Source organism: Apodemus sylvaticus, chromosome 8 (genome assembly GCF_947179515.1).
Source record: "Apodemus sylvaticus chromosome 8, mApoSyl1.1, whole genome shotgun sequence".
Taxonomy (NCBI): Eukaryota; Metazoa; Chordata; class Mammalia; order Rodentia; family Muridae; genus Apodemus; species Apodemus sylvaticus.
Window position 1 is genome coordinate 36,739,060 of NC_067479.1, and position 23,060 is coordinate 36,762,119.

The following is a 23,060-nucleotide window of genomic DNA, read 5'->3' on the forward strand; positions in this document are numbered from 1 at the left end:
AAAGAACCCGTAAGTGTCCACTTCATGTTATAGATATGCAAAAAAGATATTTATATCTTTTATGTATGCATATCTTCATAAGCAATAACCAACCAATCAGACTTAAGGCTGCAATAAAGGAGAGAAGTCATTCCTCATGGTATAAATTGAGACAAATACTCATAGCTAGTGAGGTCATGGGTCTTAGAGAAAATGTACTATTGTTATTTTATAAATCAGTATAATAAATAATCACTTTCTAAATACAAATACTCATACTCATAAACAGGCAGTGCTCTCACTGCTAACATAAGAACGTTCTTATTCAGCAGAGAGAAACCATTTACAGAAAGCAACAAATGGCCAAAGTGCAAAGAAATATTGACCATGGTAATCCAACCCCTAATACATATTGATTTGAATTTTGTCAAATTACAAGATATGCATATCTTCCTCAAGGACCTGAGACTCATTTTATCTAAATACATGCAATAATAAAAGAATAAAGTATTTTCCCTTTCAATTTCTGTGGGATTATTTTGTGAGAAACTTGCTTGAACTTTCAAAATTAGCCCAATATCAAAAAACATATAACAAGCTTGTTGTATTTATCCGCTGGATAGGGTCTATTCACAAACAATTCGGCTCAACTATCAAATCAGTTGGAATGAACAATGGGTATTAGACAGAGCTACAAACTTCTTTTAATTGAGGATCATTCTCTGAGGCACATGTATACAGTGCCCTCCTGTATGCTTAGCTATGCAAGAGAGTGAGATTACTTTGTTCTTGAAGTCATCTGGAAGATTACCTGTGTAATACTCAGTGTTGTTTAATGTCTCTTCAGAAACATAACTTATTTCACTAGTAGCTTGTGGTAAACGATTTGAATGTCTTTAATTCTATTAATATAGAATAATTATCCACTACTGAATTCTCTCTCCCTCTCTCTCTCCCCCTCTCTCTCTCTTCATATATATATATGTATATATATATATATATATATATATATATATATACAAAATTTCTATATTGATGTTATTGAGTATCTCTATCATGTATCTATTACATATATACATATATATACACATAATATATATATATATATATATATATATACATACATAACATTTCTGTGTTCTAATCTTTTTATTGTATTACAGTTTCTTAAAATTACATAATGGAATTTAAATCTTTAATTTTTAACTTTTTAATTATTTAAGACATTTTAAAGTATATTTCAATAATAATATTACTCTCTCATGTTGATCAACATAAAGCATGTCCTGTACAAGTTGATATGCTCAGAGTTACTCCACTGAAGAAAACTGATTTCTGAATTTTTCTCTCCCAGCAGTTATAAATGACAGTTCAATGCTTAACTTATACCTAGGTTTAATTAATCATTAAATTGATTGCTTAGATAACTCTTTAATTAATTTCTTAATATTTAAATATAGTGAAATAAATTGCAATAAGATAAAACAAAAGTTATCAAATTTCAGCAAGACAAATCAATATATTGAAGACAGGACAAGAGCGGGTACCAGCATCAGATACCCACTTGTTCACACATTCAAGAGTCCACAGAAACACTGAGCTGGACACCATAATATATATGCAGAGAACCTAGTATAGAAAATGTACTCCCAGTTTTCGGAGGAACCGCCAGACTGCTTTCCAGAGTGGTTGTACCAATTTGCAACCCCACCAGCAGTGGAGGAGTGTTCCTCTTTCTCCACACCCTCTCCAACACCTGCTGTCTCCTGAATTTTTAATCTTAGCCATTCTGACTGGTGTAAGATGAAATCTTAGGGTTTTTTTGATTTGCATTTCCCTAATGACTAATGAAGTAGAGCATTTTTTAAGATGCTTCTCTGCCATCCGAAGTTCTTCAGGTGAGAATTCTTTGTTTAACTTTGTACCCCACTTTTTAATAGGGTTGTTCGGTTTTCTGGAGTCTAACTTCTTGAGTTCTTTATATATATTGGATATTAGCCCTCTATCTGATGTAGGATTGGTGAAGATCTTTTCCCAATTTGTTGGTTGCCGATTTGTCCTCTTGATGGTGTCCTTTGCCTTACAGAAACTTTGTAATTTTATGAGGTCCCATTTGTCAATTCTTGCTCTTAGAGCATACGCTATTGGTGTTCTGTTCAGGAACTTTCTCCCTGTACCGATGTCCTCAAGGGTCTTCCCCAGTTTCTTTTCCTTTAGCTTCAGAGTGTCTGGCTTTATGTGGAGGTCCTTGATCCATTTGGATTTGAGCTTAGTACAAGGAGACAAGGATGGATCAATTCGCATTCTTCTGCATGCTGACCTCCAGTTGACCTAGCACCATTTGTTGAAAAGGCTATCTTTTTTCCATTGGATGTTTTCAGCCTCTTTGTCGAGGATTAAGTGGCCATAGGTGTGTGAGTTCATTTCTGGATCTTCAATCCTGTTCCATTGATCCTCCTGTCTGTCACTGTGCCAATACCATGCAGTTTTTAACACTATTGCTCTGTAGTATTGCTTGAGGTCAGGGATACTGATTTCCCCCAGATTTTCTTTTGTTGCTGAGTATAGTTTTAGCTATCCTGGGTTTTTTGTTGTTCCAGATGAATTTGATAATTGCTCTTTCTAACTCTGTGAAGAATTGAATTGGGATTTTGATGGGTATTGCATTGAATCTGTATATTGCTTTTGGCAAAATGGCCATTTTAACTATATTGATTCTACCGATCCATGAGAATGGGAGGTGTACCCAGGTATCCCTCAAAAGAAGAGTGGATGCAAAAAATGTGGTATATCTACACAATGGAGTACTATTCAGCCATTAGAAACAATGAATTCATGAAATTCTTAGGCAAATGGATGGAGCTAGAGAACATCATACTAAGTGAGGTAACCCAGACTCAAAAGGTGAATCATGGTATGCACTCACTAGTAAGTGGTTATTAACCTAGAAAACTGGAATACCCAAAACATAATCCACACATCAAATGAGGTACAAGAAGAAAGGAGGAGTGGCCCTTGTTCTGGAAAGACTCAGTGAAACAGTATTCGGCAAAACCAGAACGGGGAAGTGGGAAGGGGTGGGTGGGAGAACAGGGGAAGAGAAGGGGGCTTACGGGACTTTCGGGGAGTGGGGGGCTAGAAAAGGGGAAATCATTTGAAATGTAAATAAATTATATCGAATAAAAAAATTAAAAAAAAAAAGAAGTGGGAGCTAGCTATGAAGATTGTGCAGTGGTCAAGAGCATGTCTTGCTGTAGTATAGGACCCTGGTTTGTTCCCATGCACACAAATAGTGATATACAGTTATCTATAACTCCAATTTCAGTATTCAGGAGATTCCCTCTTTTGAATACTACAGAAAACGTGTGGTGCATAACATGCAAGTAAAAAATAATAAATATAAAACCAAATAAAAATATTGAATTGTTAAAATAAATGTGAAAAATAATAGATTGTTTCAGATTTATCTCTCCTGGGGAAAGTTTCAATATTGAAGCAGATTTCCAAGATATAACTGGATGATGGCTTATGTTTATGACATAAATTGTTAAAAATTGTGACACCAAATGTGGATCTATCTTTAATATTTGACTTTGGGTTTTTCCTAATGAGTGAATTTTAGGAATCACACAGAAGTATCTCAACATTTTGATAATGTAATATACATCAGCTAATCTTTAGGCTAGATATCAATAGGAACAAATAATGTAAAATGAATGTCCAAGACCAGAAGAATGCACAGTGTATGGGGCAAACTGGAAATTTACTTATAAGCAAACCAAATCAAACAAAACAAAATCAGACCAAACCAAACCAAACCAAACCAAACAGTATTTTGTAAATCCAATTCTTGGAATTCTTTGTCTCACTCTACATTTTTTCCATTTCCTGTTTATTGGGGATGTGTGTACACATCATAGCTACAAAGTTCAGCAGAGTGTCAGATTGCCCAGAAATGGAGTCACTGATGATTGTGAGTTCTGAAAAGCAAACATATGGTTCACATATATGAAGCCAAGGCATCAATACTGCTAAAAATAAAAGTAAGTAAATATAAAAAAAAAAAAAAAAAGAGAAAAAGAAAAAGAAAATGTACTCCCTGGGCCTGCTGCTTCAGTCTCTGTGAGTTCCTATGAGTTTTGCTCATGTTCATTTAGAGGGCCTTGTTTTCTTGGTGTGGGGACTGTAGTCAAATCACTTATTGATTTGTTGCTACAACAAGGTTTATTCTACCATTATGCTAAAATATCTTGCAGGTAGTACACCATTGTATATAAAGGATCTGAGGCTGTACTGGTTCTTATGATATTCTTTTGTGAATGAACACAGTGTGTTCCTGTACCAAAACCCCTGGATCATAGGGGTAAAGACTATTTAGGTCCCATCTCCGACATCTCCTTATTCAATGAGTTACATTTGTCTTCTCTTCCACAATGAAGATTTGCTGTCAGTTTATACAGATCAATCTTTGCAATAACCAGAGTTGTTTGTGGATTTTTCATAGGATCCTTTGGCCCACAACTCAATTAGATATAATCAAACACTGTAACTGGAAGCTTAGGCTAGTCATAAGAGATGGCCAGTGGGACACTGTCTCTAATTTTTTTTTGTCAGTTTCACCAAATTGTCTTCATATGTGTGTATATTTTAGTAAGTTTCTCTTGAAGTAGGTTTCTATAGTACCCTCCCAAAAACCTTAATTCTGGATGTCTCACCCTAGATTTCCTCTCACAAACACCTCCCTCCACAACCCCTATTTTCCAATTTGTACCCCTCCCTTCCTAGCCATGTTCCCACTCATCTCTGTGTGTATCTGATCTCTCTAGGTTCTACTTAAAGCTTTAAATCAAATATCTAAAATTTAATGATTGTACTAGAAGATGATGTTCACTAATAGTCTGAGAGAATCAACTTGCATTGAAAACAGCATTGGATGATATACTCCATTTTCATGGGATAATTTAATTTGCATATGAACCATATGTCAGTGATATATTTTACATATCTCAGACTAGATACCAATACTCAATACTGTTTTCAAGGGCAAAAGAGGAAATATAAATTAGTTTCTAATTTTGAATAAATATTCAAAGTATACTCAATTATGATGATAAAATAATATCTTTATCAGATTTACCTGTATTAAAAGCTAATTTTAAAAACGATTGCATTGCCTTGGCTATAATTCATTTACAGTATTAAATTAAATTTACTACAGAAGATTTAATTATTGATTATTGGTAATAATACTTTCATAGGCCTTTGAATTTATAAAGAATATAATTTTTATGCATTTATAGTTAGGACTTTCTAGATATTTCCTATTGAAACTTGGGGCTTGTGTTAAGCATAAGTGTTAGATAATAACTAATGACTGAATACAGTGAGTGAACTCCTGAGACCTTTACCTCATCTGAGATATGAATTTGTATTTGAAGAAGTGACAAGACATATTCTAGGATTGCAAATTTGATAGTTCTGCAGTGATTTTCTTGGAGAACTATATTTATATAATAAAGAGTTATTATAAGAAAGGGTATCTCCCATTATAAATTAAATGAATTTTAGATGGCAAGAAAATGTAGATATTTCTCTTGTATATGTTGATAAAAATATTTTGGTGGTACTTTTGTCAGAAAATACTAAAAGCATATTAAATATGACCATATGTAAATTTTATCTTTTTATCCTTAAGTAAGAAATAATAAACAAAGAAAGAATTACTTTATAATAAGTAAAGAATAAGAAAAATACTTATCTGTGTTCACAATTATAGGTAGATACTTAAATCTCAAAACTTCACAATTGTACTTTAAGACTATATAAAGATTATATTTTAAAGTATGTGATATTTTACACAGGGAAATGTAGAAAAAAGTTGATATAGAGATAGAGAATATATATATATATATATGTAAATATGTATAGATAGATAGATACATCATACATAGATGATTGATAGATAGATAAGTATATGGAATATTAATGATAGAAAGATAGATAATGGATGATTCCTGTAGACATATGTATATTGGAATGTTTGTATATCTATGGACCTAAATAAATACATTTGTCCATGAAAGGCTCCATATTTGAATGTAGATGTTTGAAGGTTACGCCATATTTATTTCTCCAGAACTTTCCACCTCTACTTATGAAAACAGTTCCTATTAAGCCCAGAAATACCTGAAATGCTAATATAACTACTCCTCACACAATGGGGAGCCCTAGTCTTTGCCTACTAGAACTGGAAGTACTGGTGTTAGCCATGCCACTGGGCTTCTACATGGGTCTGGCCACCTGAGTTTTAGCCATTGTGTCTTTCTTGCTCATGTTTATTCATTGAGTCATATCCCAGCACAAGTGTCTGTTTTCTTCTGTTTTGTCCTGATTCGGTGTTTTTCTGTTTGATTGCTTGTTTGTTTTCTTGGATTGTTTCATTATCAATTATTTCATTTATTTATATTACATATGTTGCCACCTCCCATTTCTCCTACCAGAATTTTTCATTCCATGTCTCATCATCTTTGCCTCTGAGAGGGTGTTTCTCCAACATACAGTTATCCTCCTTTGAAGCATCAAAATTATGTTCATCCTTTCCAACTGAGGCCATACAAAGCAATCTTCTACTATATTTGTGCTGTGGGCCATGGAACAACCTGTGTATGCTCTTTGGTTGGTGGCTTAGTGTCTGGGATCTGTGTTAATTGATAATGTTTGTCTTCCTACGGAGTTGCTATTACTCTTCAGTTCCTTCATTCCTTCCCCTAATGCTTCAATAAGATTCCCTACATTCAGTGCAATGTTTAGCTGAAAGTATCTGCATTTTCTCAATTGGTATGCCTCTCAGAGGACAGCCATGCTAGACTCCTGTCTGTAAGCATATCATAGCATGAGAAATAGTGTTAGGATTTGGTGCCTGCTCATGTGATGGATCCCCAAGTTGGACCTGTCTCTAGACAGCCTTTTCATCAGTCTCTGATCCATTTTTCTCCCTACAGCTCTTTTAGAAAGGAAATTTCTGGGTCAGAAATTGTGAAGGTGGGTTGGTGACCCTATCCTTCTGCTGGGAGCTATCTACTGGATTTGGACTCTTCAGGTTTCCTCTCCCTACTATTGGGTGTTTCAGCTAAGTTTCTCATTGTGTCCTGGGAAACTCACACGGCCTAGATTACTGGAACATTCTAGAGCTTTCCCCACCTCCCCAGAAGCTATATACTTCTATTTATTCTCCTGGCTATCTGGGCTTATCTACTGTTTTCCCCATAACTTTATCCTGCCTCCCATTCTTCTCCACTTCCTTTCTTCCACCTAGGAACTTTCCTCCTTCTAACTCCCATAACTATTTTGTTCCCCCTTCTAAGTGGTATTGGACTATAATCTCTTGGTTCTTACTTATTGTTAAATATCTTATTATCTGTGGGATGTATCATATGCATTTATGTTTTTTTTCTAATATCCACTTATTTGTCAGTATATACTATGTGTGTCCTTTTGGGTCTGGGTTTCTTCACTCCTGATATTTTCTAGTCACATCCATTTTCCTGGAAAATTCATGATGCCAACCTTTTAAATTGGTGAATAGTATTTCATTGTGTAAATGTAACACATTTTCTGTATCTATATTTCTTTGAGGGACATCTGGGTTGCATCCAGTTTCTGGTTATAATAAAGAAGGCAGCTCTGAATATAATGGAGTGTCTCTTCCCCCACAACATTAAGCTGGCTGGCAACCCCCATTCTTCCGATGGGCTACCTCTGGCCTTTGTTCCTTGGAACAATAAGGCGTTGCCACCTTGACTACCAATACCGCCCCAAGGCGGTTTCACCTGACACCCAACAGAGACCTCGCCAGGCTGAAGGCAGGCGACCCGCTGAGATCTGGAGCCAAAGAAGACTTCACAGCCCTGCCTTTGATGTGACCGGCTTCTGGGAGGGGTGGCTTATTCCCCTAAGACTATAAAACTTGTCATAAAAATATTAAAGTTAGTCTTGACCGGCTTGTCGCCTTGACTCACATCTCTCTCTCTTGCCCCCACTTTCCCGTTAACCTCAAAATTCTCTTACAGGTAACCCAGTTCGTATGTAGCCACTGGCGGACTACATATTGGCGCCTGAACGTGGGCAGACCTGATACGGGAGAATTTCCTGAGGTGACCCTATCTGGCGAAGCTTCGCAGAAAAAGTGAAAAGGATATGGTATCCGCACGGTAAGCAACATAGAGGTCAAATGCTAGTGCTAGTGTAAAATTTTATTCTATTGTTATGAGTGCAGAGGGATACGGTTTTGCAAGCAAAACTGTGCTGACCCAGCACAGTGGCCGCTTGGGTTGAACGATAGGGAAAAATGGGACAGGAAAGTTCGCGCGAAATTTGCACCCGCAATATTCAAGAGTTGCTTCAGGCGAAAGGGATAGGGTTTGAAGAAGGAAGATTGGAGGATTTCTTGGACCAGATATATTCTTGCTGTCCTTGGTTCCAAGAAAAACGAACGTTAAACGAGAGAATTTGGGAAAGAATTGGTAATTCGCTAAAGGCAGCCAAGGCAGATAATATTACTCTTGGCCTCTGCCTCTGGACACTTATAAAGGATATTATAGATGAAGGAGGTTTGGAAGAATTAGATATTATTCAAGAAATTGAGGAATCTCAAGAAGAAAGCCTGCCAGAGAGGACCCCTGCAAAAGAGGACCCTCCACACCCTAAGTCACATAAACGCAGAGACAGTGCAGATGAGCCAATTGTAAAAAAGACAGCTCATCCCCAAAAAAGAGCAACTGAATCTCATGGAGAAGAATGGCCCCCTATCACGCCATCTGCTCTGCCTATGACCTTGATGGCAGGAGACGAGATCCAGAAAGATATGCAGTTACAATAGTTGGAGTTTGAAATTAAATTGCAGAAATTGACTAATGAATTACAGGAGCTAAAAGGGGTGTCTAATACTAGAGAGAACAATAATTCTGAGACCCACCAATATCCATTAGAAAGAGTAATAAGCCAGGCTAGTGGAGAGGGGCAGGATACGTCAGAAATCTTAGCTTTTCCGGTCCTTGAGATTGAAGACCAGGAAAATGTGATTAGACAATATCAGACCTTGGAATTTAAAGTGATAAAAGAATTAAAGCTAGCTGTATCCCAGTACGGCCCGACAGCTCCCTTTACACAGGCATTATTGGACACTGTGATAGAGTCGAATTTAACCCCACAGGATTGGAGAACACTGTGTAAGGCCACGTTGTCGGGAGGAGATTTCTTGCTTTGGAGTTCTGAATGGCGTGAGGCTAGCAAAAGAACTGCCACCACTAATACTCAGGCAGGCCATCCAGAATGGAATGCTGATATGTTACTGGGAGAAGGCGTATATGAAGGAAATACTAACCAGATGGGGTTTCCCATCGCAGTGTATGCGCAGATTGTGGTGGCTGCCCATCGTGCTTGGAATCTTTTACCATCAAAGGGAGATCCTAGTGGGAATCTAACAGGTGTCAAACAGGCTCCCGATGAACTTTTTCAGGATTTCGTGGATAGATTGCTAAAAACAGCTAATAGAATTTTCAGAAATTCCCAGGCAGAAAATCCGTTAGTTACCCAACTAGCCTACGAGAATGCTAATGCGGCCTGCCGGGAGGCGATTAGACCTCATAGGGGGAAGACAGACTTAGCTGGCTATATTCGTCTCTGTTCTGAAATTGGCCCCTCGTATAATCAGGGTCTAGCAATGGCTGCAGTGTTGCTGGGAACCACTATCCAGGGAATTCTTTCGCAGAGACGAGGAATTAGAAGGTATTTTAAATGTGGCAGTCTGGGTCATTTTAAAAGTGATTGCCCTGATAACAGGGGTACTATAAACGGACAATCAAGTTGTTCACCAGGAACATGCCCTAAGTGTAGAAAAGGAAATCATTGGGTTAAGGGATGCTAGTCCAAAACTAATAGTCAAGGCAGACCCGTGTCGGGAAGCGGGAGGAGGGGCCTGCCCCAGGCCCCGATTCATCCAGGACAGACAGTCTGTGGGGCAACGCAGCTGCTGCCGAGCCAAGAAAATCTATCTTTGAGCTCGCCAGAGCTACACCAGGGAGCGCCAGACTGGACCTCTGCAGTATATTCCATGCCATATTAACCCCAGAAATGGGCGTCCAGATCCTGCCTATGGGAGTTTTTGGACCATTACCTGAAGGAACTTGGGGATTACTGCTAGGACGAAGCAGTTCTACTGTAAAGGGACTGCAGATTTATCCAGGTGTCATAGACAGTGACTATGAGGGAGAAACAAAAATTATGGCTGCTTCCCCTCATGGTGTCATAACTATACCTGCTAACCAAAGAATTGCTCAGCTTGTCTTGGTTCCTTTACATCCACTGCCTTCCAAATTCGTTAAAGATAAAAGAGGAAAGGAGGGCTTTGGCTCCTCCGGAGTATATTGGGTTCAATCTATTACCAATAAGCGACCTAACCTTAAATTGACTATTGAAGGAAAGAGTTTTGAAGGATTAATAGATACGGGAGCCGATGTTACAATTATTAAAAGACAGGATTGGCCATGTAGCTGGCCACTGACGGAGACACTCACGCATCTCCAAGGCATCAGATATGCTAATAATCCAAAACAGAGCGCGAGACTTCTAACTTGGAAAGATACAGAGGGAAATTCAGGGCAAATCCGGCCTTATGTTATGCAAAATTTGCCTACTACCCTTTGGGGTAGAGATCTACTGTCTCAAATGAATTTGATTATGTGTAGCCCTAATGAAATCGCCTCTAAGCAAAAGACAGAGCCAGAATCCTTACCTGCTCAGGGGCTTGGGAAGGAAGAGCAAGGCACTAGAAAGTTTAAAAGCCCCCAGCCAAACCCTAACTCTAGAAGTCTGGGGCATTTTCGGTAATGGCCACTATCTTGCCTGCATCCCACACCGATAAAATTCAATGGCTTAGTGATAATCCTGAGTGGGTTGATCAGTGGTCTTTATCTAAGGAGAAAATGGAAGCCGCCTCTTTGCTAGTGCAGGAACAATTGAAGGCGGGACATTTAATAGAGTCTCTATCTCCATGGAACACGCCAATATTTGTTATTTAAAAAAAAATCCAGCAAATGGAGATTGTTACAGGATTTAACAAAAGTTAATGAAACTATGTTGCCCATGGGAACTTTACAAGCTGGTCTTCCATCCCCCGTGGCTATCCCTAAAGGGTTTCATAAAATAGTCATAGATTTAAAAGATTGTTTCTTTACTATTCCATTGCACCCTGAGGACTGCAAAAGATTCGCGTTCAGCGTTCCTTCTATTAACTTCATAGAGCCTATGAAAAGATATCAATGGACAGTGCTTCCTCAGGGCATGGCTAACAGCCCGGCTTTATGCCAGAAATTTGTAGCACAGGCTATTCAGCCTGTAAGACAGAAATGGCCAGATATTTACTTTATCCATTTCACAGATGATTTTCTAATTGCAGGAAAAAATCCTCAGACCTTGCTTTTATGTTTTAAAGATTTACAGCAAGCTTTGGCCGCTAAAGGATTGCAAATAGCACCAGAGAAAGTTCAGACCCAGGAGCCATATCTGGGTTTTAAACTTACAGACCAAGCAATTTTTTCCCAGAAGATAATTATCCGCAGGGACAATTTGAAAACTTTAAATGATTTTCAGAAGTTGTTGGGTGACATTAACTGGCTTCGGCCGTATTTAAAGCTTACTACAGGAGAATTACAATCTTTATTTGATATTCTAAAAGGGAATGCTGATCCGACTTCCCCTAGGTTATTAAATTCAGAAGGACTTTTGGCTTTACAGACAGTGGAGAAAGCGATTGAAAATCAATTTGTTACCTATATAGATTATTCTTTACCTTTGCATCTGCTAATTCTTAATACGACTCACTAGCCTACAGGTTTATTATGGCAAAAGGCTCCTCTGATGTGGATTCATTTGAGGGTGTCTTCAAGGCGTAATATCTTGCCATATTTTGAGGCGGTGGCCCAAGTAATTATGCTTGGAAGAAAGCAGGCTCTAACTTATTTTGGCAAAGAACCAGATGTTATTATACAACCTTACAGTGTAAATCAGAATGATTGGTTAAAACAGCATAGCACAGATTGGCTGCTTGCTCAAATAGGCTTTGAAGGGACTATAGATAACCATTATCCTCAAGACAAATTGATAAAGTTTTTAAATATGCATGAGGTTGTATTTCCTAAAATGACATCTTTACAGCCGTTGCATAATGCTCTCTTAATTTTCACAGACGGCTCTTCCAAAGGAAGAGCCGGATATCGTATTAATAATCAACAAGTGGTCGTAGAGACCCCTGGACGTTCTGCTCAGTTATCAGAGCTAACAGCGGTGTTGTGTATCTTTCAATCTGTAAATAGAACCTTTAATCTTTTTACTGACAGTGCTTATGTTGCATTTTCTATACCACAATTAGAAACCTGTGGCACTTTTAATTTTAATACGCCAGCTGGATCCTTGTTTTCACAATTGCAAAGTATCATTCTTGCTAGGAAAAATCCCTTTTATATTGGTCATATCCGAGCCCACTCAGGTCTTCCTGGACCTCTGGCTCAGGGTAATGAGTGCATCGACAAAGCTCTTATAGGGCAAGCTTTGGCACTTACACCTATAGAATTGGCAAAACGTGATCATGATAAATTTCATCTTTCTAGTCATATGTTGAGACTCCGTCATAAGATCACTAAGGAGCAAGCAAGAATGATTGTAAAACAATGCCCTAATTGTCTCACTTTAGCACCAGTGCCCCATTTAGGGGTTAATCCACGTGGTCTTATGCCCAATCAAATTTGGCAAATGGATGTAACTCACTCTGCAGAATTTGGAAAATTAAAATTTATACATGTTTGCATTGATACGTGCTCGGGACTAATTTTTGCCTCCCTGAATTCGGGAGAAGCCTCTAAAAATGTAATTGATCATTGTTTACAAGCCTTTAATACCATGGGATTACCCAAAGTCATTAAGACAGACAATGGACCAGCCTACACTGGTAAGAACTTTATCTCATTTTGCAAGGAATTTAATATAAAACTTAAAACTGGAATTCCTAATAATCCAATGGGGCAAGGAATCGTGGAGCGTGCTCACCGCACTCTTAAAAACTGGCTTCTTAAAACTAAGAAGGGGAACCTATATCCTCCTAGGTCCCCTAAATCACATCTTGCCTTTGCTTTATTTGTTTTAAATTTTCTCCAAACGGATGCTAAAGGTCAGTCTGCAGCAGACCGACACTGGCACCCAGCTACTTCCAATTCCTACGCCATGGTTAAGTGGCGGGACCCTTTAAATAATACATGGAATGGCCCGGACCCCGTTTTACTCTGGGGGAGGGGGTCCGTCTGCATTTTCTCTCAGGAAGAAGATGGTGCATGTTGGCTGCCAGAGAGATTGGTAAGACAGGTAAACACACCCTAAAACTGCTGGTAAGTACAATTAATTCAAAAGGCCCTTTCTAAGCCGCTTCCCACTTACTTGGGAAGTAAGGTTCCTTTGTGTTCTTGCAAATTAAGTTGCAAGCCAGGCTTCTGGCCTGAGGACACTGAATTTCAATTAAACTAAACATCTTGGGCCTTCCAATACTGACCAAACAGGTTTTTTCTCTTAATCTCCTTTTATATTTCAAGCAGATAACACTCAGAAGATAAGCTCCTTCAGCAATGGCCCCAGGTTGAGGATGGGTGGTTATTAAAGCCAGCCAGCTCTTATCAGCAGAGCATTTACTCTGCCAGTGGATTCCTCAGAAAGGAGGCTGCATAGTATTTGGAACTATGCATGTTTGTTAATATAACAAACATGGGCATCAGTTGAGGTGTGAGGCGAGGCACTCCAGGGGAAAAGGAAAATATCCTGTCTCCGAATTTCCCTGAAAAGCACGCCCAGATGCATGGGGGTTGACATTGAAAGACTGTCCTTAAATTATAAAGGCAGTCTATTCCCCCCCCCCCCCCGAAAAAGATGTCCTTAACGTTTAAGGGGGTTGGGCCTCTGCTTTCACTCACTGGTTAAAAGCTCGTCATCCATTGGATGAATTTACTTATATCCACTGAGTTGTTAAAAATAAATAATTAAGGGGGAATTGTCTCTTCCCCCACAACATTAAGCTGGCTGGCAAGCCCCACTCTTCCAATGGGCTACCTTCGGCCTTTGTTCCTTGGAACAATAAGGCGTCACCACCTTGACTACCAACACCGCCCCAAGGCGGTTTCACCTGACACCCAACAGAGACCTTGCCAGGCTGAAGGCAGGCGACCCGCTGAGATCTGGAGCCAAAGAAGACTTCACAGCCCTGCCTTTGGTGTGACCGGCTTCTGGGAGGGATGGCTTATTCCCCTAAGACTATAAAACTTGTCATAAAAATATTAAAGTTAGTCTTGACCGGCTTGTCGCCTTGACTCACATCTCTCTCTCGTCCCCTCCTTCCCGTTAACCTCAAAATTCTCTTACAGGTAACCCAGTTCGTATGTAGCCACTGGCGGACTACAATGGAGTAAATGTCCTTGTGGTATGGTAGAGTATCTTTTGAATCGATGTTCAGGAGTGGTATAGGTGGATCTTCAGGCAGAAGTATTTCCATTTTTTTTTTTTTTTGAGGAACCTCCATATTGATTTCCAGAGTACCTGTACGAAGTTTGCAACCCCACATAATGGTCAGGACTACTTGGGATGTTTTGGAAGTAAGAAAGGAAGAGGAGAAATCTTGTAGTTGAATTAAAACCTCAGAAATAAATGCTGAAAGAAAAAATCACAGGTAAGCAGCTATTTGAAAAAATATGTTGAAAAGTTTGAGCTAATTTTGTTTCAAGTAAGAAAATTATGTTTAATATTATTCAAAATAAAATTAAAATATACCAGATAGTTATAATCATAAATGGGAAAGGAATTTCCTCAGAGTGCCAGAACTCTAAAATATATTTCTACCATGGGATTTTTAAACCATGGTAAAATGTTTGCACAAAGAAAGTAGTTGATGGAGTAATTTAACAGACAGAGAAATATAGAAATGTTCCAGGTATTCATAATTGAATGAATGGGTATCAATGGACACACGTGCTCTCTGTTGTGTACCAAGTAGTTATCGGCAATGTAGGGGAAATCTGCTGTATATATGATTAAAAACTCCAGAACACAGTGCAAAGTGAATGTGTTTTTCATAAAACTTTATCATCTTCAGCCACTGAATTAGAGTGAGAGAAAACAGAGAAAGGTACTAACTTGTTTGGGTTTAGGCTTGCTGGAAAAGGTAAAGCAGTCAAACATATCTTTGCATTCATATATGCTGTGATAAAACTAAAGGTGTCATGAAAAATATGCTGCACATATTTTTTTAAAAATACTCAGCAAAATATTTTGCCAACAATATTCAAATGTATCTGTTTTTAGTGCCCATATTAATTAGCTTATTTATTTGCGATCAAACACTTATACACGGTACTATGGTAAATACATTCCATATTATTCTGTAATTTACTTATAACATGCAGTATTATATGATGTATATTCATAATCTATGTGGGAAAAAATGCTTTCTCTTTTGATTACATGGAATTTTACCATAAAGCAATAGTTATTTTAAATTATTTCCTAAACAAAAGTAAACAAATATTATTAGTCCATATATGGTGATCTATATCTATACACAATTGTATCTAGAAATAGGTTTATTTACAATTTATAAGATGAATCAAAAATATCATTAATTAGTTTCTGATGTCAAATTTTGGATTGTCATGTATGAGAGCATCTTTTAAACATATTATTTTTGGAAAATATTTGTAGTACAATATAAATTGTAAATGAACACTGCAAATCCTTAAAAAAATCTAAAGTCCTCTGTTCATGTCCCTAACCTGTTTGACTCAGTTTCCTGTGCCTTAGTCCCCAGAGGAAATTGCGATTTCTATATTTTTATCTCCTTCCAACAAGTCAAACCTAGTGGATAGTAAATCAGTGTGAAGAGCAATTTTACAGTGGATCAAAGATGAAACACTAGGCCTGGAGTGCACTGAAAATATTGCTCAGCTGCCTTTTTTGTTTCATCTTGAGAAAGAACTATCATCACCAAAGACAGTTCTAATATAGTAGGAATTGGATTTGACTTGACATTCGAAAGAGGGGGTACTGACCTACCTCTTCCTACTTGCATTAACTGGACCACTCTGCTTATGATTCATGAGCCTCTTCTGCTTAGTACATAAAATCTCAATGCTGTCATTATAAACATAATCTATGTTATACTATCCCTTGTCGACAAAATGGGTACATTTATATCATTAAATTTTATAGAAATACTATTACTCTGGTTTCTGAGTAATAAATTATTTCATTAATAATTATAATAAATATAAACATTAAATTTATTGATAATTATGATAAATATATGATGAATGTAGATATATTTTTAATAAACTATAATATACCAATATGAAATTTGCTAGCTTAAAATTCTTTATATAAGTTAAATCAGTAATTTTAACTACAAATCTTTTACTTAAAAATTTTACGTTGATATACAAACACATTAGAAACCCATTGAAATTCTTGTAGTCATCTAGGCTTCATTACAACAGTGATGTAGAATTGATTTCAGAATTATTAAACTCAAACAAAATCATTTTTATCTATCAAATACATATTAACATTTGGTGGCAATAACAACTATATCAAAGACTATTAAATATAGGCTATAGTATCCATGTTTACAACACTAATTTAATTTTTTCAATAGTTATATAAGTATGAAATAAATATTCTAATTTCTATTATTCTAGGCTTTTATATTTCAGTGAAACATAAGTATTCATAAAATAGGAAAAAAGCATCTGGAAGGCATTCAAAGAATACTGATTTCCCATCTTTACTCCTCCTCTTCTTCTTTGGTCCACATGAAAAAAGTTGTGCAGTGAGCTTTGTGACATCTTAGTTATTCAGGCTTATTCTCTCTGTGAGTCACAGTTCATGAACACATTCTGGGAATATTAATTACTTAATCAACATATTATTTAAGGAAAATATAAGAAAAATGTTAAGAAAAATCATGTCTTGGCTCATACTTATTGATTTTACATAATTACTGACACATGCCACCATGGCAGGCCATGACGTTGTCCTTGCTGCAGTCAGAGACCATGTTGATGTTTGTGGGCTGTGTTGCTCCCAAAGGCCATAATGCTGTTAGTGGTCTGTGATGTCCAAGCTGAAGTCTTTGATCAGTGCTGCAGCTGGGACCAAGTTGATAGCTAAGATTTGAGCTGAGACCAGAAATTAAATAACATCCATGATCTATGCTTTTGGCTGTTGTGGGAAACAAAGATTCTTCTCTAGTATTATTGATGACTAAAGACTCATAAATGAGAATGAAAGACACTGAAGGTTTCTGTGACTACCTATCCCAACACACACACACACACACACACACACACACACACACACACACACACACAGCAGCAGCAGCAGCAGCAGCAGTAGCAACAGTATCAACAACAACAAAATGAAAAAAATACTGACAAGGATCTACTAACGATAGTACTTAAATACTGTCAAAAAGAGGCTAAATATTAGAGACTGACAGGGTGGAACTGGGTAAGGAATAACTCAGTTTTTCTAATGGGCTGGACACTGGGAGTTTGGCCATACATATAAGAGATAAGGCAAGGATTGAAGATATGGACTGGGATTGTACCTCCATAAGGAAACCAACCATATCAGCTAACCTGGAGCCCTGGGAGCTCCAGAGACTTAGCTGCCAATCAAAGAGCATATATGAGCAGGTATGAGACTCCCTTCACATATGTAGTATAAGACTGCCTGTCAGTTCTCAGTGGGAGAGGACTTGATGACCCAGGGAAAGGGAATAGGGCCAGAACTTGTTAGTGGTGAAGGAAAGTGGATATGTGGGAAGAGCACTATGAAGGGGAAGCATGAACCAGTATTTGTGATGTAAATAAATAAAATAAGAATAAAAAATATTTCTCTTCCAAAGGAAGTATGCACATAACTAGTACATAAACATATGTGCATATAGAGTAGAAACAAGTAAATTCCTACTTTTGAAATTGCAATACCATTACATTTTTAAATATTACCAGTCACAATTACTGTATCAGAAGAACATGTAGTCCACTACAAATTTCAATGCATGAAGTTTACATATTTTTATTTTATTATGTACATATGTATTTAATTATTTATTTTCCTCTGTCTCTGTTTCTCTCTGTGTGTGTTTCTCTCTCTCTCTATTTCTCTCTCTCTCTTTGTCTCTCTCTCACACACACACACTTTCTACCTTCTCTCTTATTTTTCTTTCATTTCTTCCTTTCTTATTTATTTATTTATTTATTTATTTATTTATTTACTTATGTTTGAGGCAGGTTCTCATGAAATTGCTCTGTCTGCCCTGGAACTTCACACATAAGATCTGCATAGAACTCATAGTCATCTTGTCAAGTTGTCATATTAAGTTCATGTTTCATACATTGAATAATTTAGCACTTCATGCATATATACACATATAATATTAAAATATTTTTTCTGTTTCAAAACTACATATTTTAGAAATTCTATAACACCTTGGCTCCTTTTTATTTTTAACAATGCATTTTTGGATGTTTCATAATATGAAATATTAGACAATTTTAACAATTAGCAATATTCTGCTAAACATGTTTATATATCTCTGACAAATGACAGAAGTATATAGAATAAGTTTCTTCAACTGGAAATTGTATCACAAAAAGAGCATCCCTAAATAAGGATGCTCCTTTGGAGTTTGATGACAACCATTTTAATTATCTCTTTTCCTGAAGTTGGTTTGTAAATCATCAATTTTTGACATAAATTTTAAAGTTTTTTCTAAACACTTCTTTGCATCTCAAAACCATGAAGTGGGAAACAGTAGTAAGTATAAGTTGAAATATATAGTATTACATATAAATATATAATACTGGCAAATTATTTTGTTATTTAATAATTTAATTATCACAATTCTCTAATTTATTTTAATCAGAAAATATGTACACCATCAAAAATTTCTCCAAAATATTCAAAGTTCCTATTTGTTGAAAGAGTTCATAAAATTGATAATATAAGAACTGGTTTTAAAATTTAGGTGTTTAAATACATTGAAAATTTTTTATGTATATATTGTATTTCTGATTCACAACCTTGCTAGTTCATAAAGAAAATTTCAGTCACCTTTGTGTGCATCATTGAAATAAATTAATTCATGAAGAGTATGCAAAGTTTGCACTGCACTAGGTTTCCATATTGCCCCCAATATGTCCTTCAATTCTACCTATCTCTTCCCTCACTTTTTCCTCAATCTCATTTCCCCAAACCTGTTCTTGCCCCTCCCCATCTGCAGGGTCTAGTCCATTAATCCATAAAATCTGTTCTATCGTCCCCTTCCAGAGAGATTCAAGTGTATACTGTAGATCCTTCCTTGGATCCTCATGTCTCTGGTTCTACAGATTTTAGCTTTATTTTTTACTTAATGGATAATATACACATATAGGTGAATATATACATCTTTCTGAATCTGGCTTCCCTTATTCAGGACAATTTTTCAAATAGTTCTATTAAATTTGCATGCAAATTTCATGATGTCATTTTAAGAGCTGAGCAATAATTCATTATTTAAATATACCACATTTCTTTTATCCATTATTATGTTGAGAGACTTCTAAGTTGTTTCCAAATTCTGAACATCAAGAATAGAGCAATGATAAAAATGTTGAGCAAGTATCTCCATGGTAGAATAAAGAGTTCTTAGAGCATTTGCCCAAATGGTGTATTTCTGGATCTGAGGTAGATCATTTCACCCCTTTCTGAGGAACCACCATACCAAGGATTACAATAGTGTCTTTATAAATTTGCACTCCCACTATCAATGGATAAGTATTTTCTTTTTTTTTTTCACATTTTTTAGCATGAGTTGTAATGAGGTATAAAAGTAAAAAGACAGAGTTCCAAATGGTCATCACCAACCAAAGAGACTAGTAATGAGATAGGGCTGGATCCAGTTGATTTGTATGAATGCTAAGGAAAACCTCAAATAACCTAGGCTGTTACCAATATAGTAGGTTGCTTTCCACAATCAGACAAACAAGTCCCACTGCTGAAGGCAACACCCAAAGAACTCATGAATGTGGACAGGTAGAGCTGGTGCCTACATACCACATTTACCCCCATGTTCTAGAGGTTTTGACATGGAAAAGTATTCTGATGACTAGCAAAAAAAAAAAAAAAAAAAAAAAAAAGTATAAATACCAACCCAACCACACAAAACCTTTGATCTATGTTGGTTTCCATAGCTGCCTGCAGCTATTATGAAGTGGGTAGCTGGAACAGAAGCTGAGGGACGGATAGGGAAGGTGTGAAAAGAAATAAGGGCCAGGACAATGTTTCACTGATCGAGGCCGGAAACTTTAATGGCGCCAGACCTTTTAACAGTTTGGGCAAACCCTTCCCCCCAGACTCCAGGCTGAGTTCTGGTGGAAGTTCTTGGAGGTCCTCTTCTTGACTGCTCTGGCAGCTGGCTGGGTCACCTGCTTAATTCAGGAATTCCTAGACCTGGAGGAACAATGAACTTAACCTTTACTTCCAGCACTCCACCCTAGGCGGAGCAGGATCCTGGCTATCTGGGAGAAGTTAACCTTGACCATAGATAAGTACACTCTTAGCACTCCACCCAAGGAAAAAAATTCCTGCTTTAACCTACTTCCCTATTATGTCCTAACAGCAGATTCCTGCCCGAAGCCAGGGATTGTCCTTGACCAACATCAAACTCTGACCATGTGCATGACTGCCCCAATATGGCTCTGTACAGATCTACAATCTTTTCTGCCTCCAAAATGCTAGGGCATGGGTGGCACCAACCTTGTTGGAATAACCAGATGATATCTGATTTGACTTAATGTGCCCTGCATGAGATAGTACCAATATCTGGCACTGTTTTAATGGCTAAAAATGAGAGCCAAGTTAGCCCAGATACCTACAGTAACCTGAAACACTACAGATCGAAAAATATTAACAGTAAAATGACCTCCAATAATCTGGTATACTCATAGATCTATGCCATACTCAGCCATCATCAGAGAGACCCCTTAAAGCATTAAATAGGAACTTATACAGATAATGTCAGCCATACTTAAGCCCTCACAGAAGAGAAGGCAAAAGGGATGTGGAACAGATGGAATGGAGGACCCTAGGACAAGGCCCTCCAAAATAACTGCATAATATTCATGTGAACACTTAGAAACTGAAGCATTATTCACAAGGACTACCCTGGTATGTCTGTACCAGTTTCTCTGCATACAAGTCTTCAGATTTACAGATTTATAGGGTTCCTGAATATATGAAAAAATAGGTCTCTGACTCTTTTGTATCTACTCTTGTTGCCTTCCCCCCTTTTTTCTTTCTTTTTTTCCTGTTGATTTGTTTTGTCGAACTTTAATAAAATATTTTTATCTTACTTTGCTAAATAAATTTTAAATATCAACTTTCAAATTATATACTCTTTACAATGACTTTCTAACAAAGTCTCACACATATAGAAATAGGCCTGCTATTTCTTGTCTCAAACACAAAAATATCACAGTCTTTGAAATTTTTAGAGCTACTGATGTGGGAAAATTTCTGGAATTCTATAAGTCATCTAATACCACTACGGCATTAAGCGGGACCTCTGAATAAATAAAATTTTTTTATCTATATTATATTTGAATGACAGAAGATATACATTTCATGTATAGTTATTATCTTGTTTATCAATTCATATAATTCAAGTTTATTAGTCCAAACTAACAATATTACCATTAAATAAGTGGCAATTATGACTATCTAGAGCCTAGACACCTAAAAGGGGTGCTATCAATAATGCATGTTGATATAAAGCACAGTAGAAGTATTATCACCACCTTTACAAAGATGTCATTTAAATAACATGACCTTGGCTATGAATAGGGCATTTACATAGTGAAGAAATATAGACAAGAGAGAACAATTAATATTCATCATTCCTGTCAGTGTTAGACCTATCAATATATTTTCCTTTGCATAAGTTCCATTTGCTTTCAAATTTTAAGTTTATTTTAAAGCAGAATAGAATTCTATTTGTGTTTCTTTACAATATTTTATTATACATTAATCAGTTGAAGGACATTTAAGTTGTTTTTTTTTCTTAGTTCTTATGAATAAAAGAATGGTAATGAATAAAACTAATCAAGTATCACTTTAGTAGGATCTGAATTCTTCTCTGTACATGCCAAGAAATGTTATTATGTCATATTATTGAAGCATTTTATTCCTTTTACATTCTCTTATATTATTAAAATTAGAAGGGTTTTGCCTATAACATAACTTGATTATAGTTTCCTTTCTCTATTTCATTGGTGTCTTCCCTGTGTCCTCTCCCATGTAAATTCACATCTATTCTCTCTGTCACTAGAAATGAACAGGCTTCTAAGAGATAACAACCAAACATAAAATAAAAGTATAATGATATGAAGAAAAACCTATCATAATGAAGTTGAACACAGCAATCCAAAAGAATTTGGATGATGGAGACCTTAAATTTAGACATGCTGTCTATATAAACCATGACTGTGGTTCTTTGGATCTGTTCTCTTCTGCTGTCAGAGGAAGCATCTCTGATGATGATTATAATGATGATGATTACTGGCCTAAGAACATAGCTTAACAACATGTTGAATTATTTCTCTGATACTTATTTATTTGTTTAGAAGAGTAGTATTTGATTTGATCCCTGTGCTATGTAGTTTCTGCTTATTTATTACCAAAGCAGTATAAATAATAAGTTCCTTATCATGGAATGGATCTTAAATATAATCACACATTAGTTGGTAATTCCCAAGATGTTTGTGTCATATTTCACAAACAGGACAGATTGTAGGTCAAAGGAACTGTGGTTGGGTTGATGTCCACACTTCATTTTCAGTAGCCTGCAAAGAACTTCCAACATCAGAAAGACTAGTATTTAGTTGTAATGGCTCCATGCAGGGATCGTCTCAACTTTTCTGTGTTCAGGGATTTCTGTAGGTAGTCTCCTTGGC